The sequence below is a fragment of the Leopardus geoffroyi genome, chromosome B4, assembly GCF_018350155.1.
Source record: "Leopardus geoffroyi isolate Oge1 chromosome B4, O.geoffroyi_Oge1_pat1.0, whole genome shotgun sequence".
Classification (NCBI taxonomy): Eukaryota; Metazoa; Chordata; class Mammalia; order Carnivora; family Felidae; genus Leopardus; species Leopardus geoffroyi.
In genome coordinates, this window is record NC_059341.1 from 52,462,638 (window position 1) to 52,465,271 (window position 2,634).

General features: G+C 40.3%; 1 non-coding gene across 1 annotated transcript; it reads left to right on the top strand.

Moving 5' to 3' along the window:
* Positions 1–1,926: 1,926 nt before the first annotated feature.
* Positions 1,927–2,117, top strand: LOC123592354. Its single transcript, XR_006709741.1, has one exon. It is a non-coding gene; the product is annotated as a U2 spliceosomal RNA (small nuclear RNA).
* Positions 2,118–2,634: the final 517 nt, after the last annotated feature.

Below are 2,634 nucleotides of genomic sequence, written 5' to 3' on the forward strand. Positions count from 1 at the left end.
TAGGACCCTCAGAGATCATTTTCCCTTACAATACATTCTTTGCAGATGTTCACGCTCTTCAGAATCAATTACATTTTCTTCCCTCTATAACCTTTTGTTCATGCTATATATTGTTCCCAGAGTACAAGGAAATTTGATGCTTTTGGATTCCTATATGAAATGGCTGAAACTAAATTGGCACCGGTCAGTCTTTCTTTTTTTCTTTTTTTCCCATGCTATGGTAAAGAGGATTTAAATTTAATTCAAAATGCAGATGTACAAAAATTCATCTGCTCCAAACAGAAACACACAAAATGAAATGCAAATAGATACAGTCTGTATTGTAGGAGGTGAATGAGAAGAGAGGTTAAGATGGAAGGAGAGGGCTCAGCTCTCTGTATCCACGTAAACATGTTTACACATACCACCTTTATCTAAAGACATCATGCCAGCCAAAGTCTTCCAAAGGAAATAGGCAAAAGATTATTCTTTCTTTCCAAGCATGAGATGGTTATGGTTCCAGATCTTTTGTCAGTGGGTTGAGTTACTGTTATTCTTGGGTTTTCCCTTCGGGTTTCTTTGGTGAGGCTTTTTAGGTTTGATTGATGTGTGTATGTGGTGTGTGTCACTTGGCTTTATTAAACACAACATTTTCTGAGCTGTTTCAAGAAGGAAGAACGTCCCATACTTAAATACCTGCAAGCCAAGGGAGTTTAGAAAAAGCAGTACAGAGTACTTGTAACTTTTGTCAACCTTTCAGAAAGCCAGATGAAAATCAGGTGCTTAAAAACTGTAGATCAGCAAAGGTACCTGTAACAGGAGATAGCAAAAGGGACTCTTCTCCAAAAATATGGACTAGATCAATACTTTCTATCTCACCTAAAGCTTACCTTACTCAACTCCATCTTACTGGAGAGGTGTGCAGAGAGCCCAGGGAGTACAGAGACTCATAGTAAGGAGGGCAGACAAGCCGGAAAGAACCTTACTCCAAATGGGGGTTCGTCACGGGCACCACCCTTCCAGCATGGAAGCAAGCTCCAAAGCTTAGTGTGTGCCTTATTGGGTCGGTTAAACATCACATCCAAGTCCCCCACATGCACCTGCTCCCAATTTATAGAAGGTTGATAGCCATACTTCCATGGTGGTCAGAAATTAAACATAACCATAAACAAGCAATCTGCAAGCTTATTTGCACGTCCACAAGAATGTTTTTAAAAATTATGTTTCCCTTTGCACATTTTAAAATTGACATCTATACTTTTTCAAAAGTTGAAGTTGAAAAGATGCAATTTTTAGCAAACTGTAAATTTGGCTTTGTAAAATAAAATTATTAAATCAGTTTTTTAAATGTGTCCAACAGAATCTAAATACTGTTTTGATAGTTTCATTTATTTGTTTTTTAATTTTATTTTAGAGAATAAGTGTGAGCAGGGGAGAGGGGTAGAGGGAGAGAGAGAATCTCAAGCAGGCTCCACACTGAGCACAGAGCCCAACACGGGGCTTGATCCCACAACCCTGGGATCATGACCTGAGCCAAAATCAGAAGCCAGATGCTCAACCAACTGAGCCACCCAGGCACCCTTCATCATCTTTTTCTTTTTTTTTTTTTTAACATTTATTCATTTTTGAGAGACAGAGTGTGAGTGGGGGAGGGGCAGAGAGAGGATGACACAGAATCTGAAGCAAGCTCCAGGCTCTGAGCCGTCAGCACAGAGCCCGATACGGGGCTCAAACTCATGAACTGTGAGATCATGACCTGAGCCAAAGTCGGGTGCTTAATTGACTGAGCCCCTCAGGCACCCCTCTCATTATCCATTTTTAGGAGATGCAAACAAGGGGGCACCTGGGGCTCAATCGGTAGAGCATGACTCTTGATCTCGGGGTTGTGAATTTGAGTCCCACCTTGGGCATAGAGCTTACTTTAAAAAAAAAAAAAAAAAAAGATTAATCATTTCTTGGCCTTTTGGCTAATATCAAGCATAGTATCTGTTCGTATCAGTTTGACATCTGAGACGTCATCTATCCGAGGACAATATACTAAGTGGATTTCTGGAGCAGGGGGATGGAATAGGAGCTTGCTCCGTCCTCTCCGGGCATCAACCTGGTATCGCAGTACCTCTGGGAATGGTGCACTCCCTCGGGGAGCTTAAAAAAAAAAAAAACATTCAATAATTAACTAAATCAATTAAATAGAATTTTTTATTAAAAATTAGCTAATTAAAAATGTATTAAAGTTTTAAAAAAAAAATTTTTAATGTTTATTCATTTTTGAGAGACAGCGGGGGAAAGGCAGAGAGAGAGGGAGACACAGGATCTGAAGCAGGCTCCAGGTTCTGAGCTGTCAGCACAGAGCCCTACGTGGGGCTCAAACTCCCCAACCATGAGATCATAACCTGAGCTGAAGTCAGACCCTCAACTGACTGAGCCATCCAGGCGCCACACAAGATTTTTTTTTTTTTTTTAGTATTTCTTTTTAAGTAATCTCTATGCCCAACACAGGGCTCAAACTCACAACCCTGAGATCAAGAGTCGCATGCTATACGCACTGAGCCAGCCAGGAGCCCCAAAAGCTTTTTTTTTTTTTTTTTTTAAGTAGGAAATGTTACATCATTTCTTTTTCTCCTTGAACTTACATTTCCATTGTACTTCCCCGAA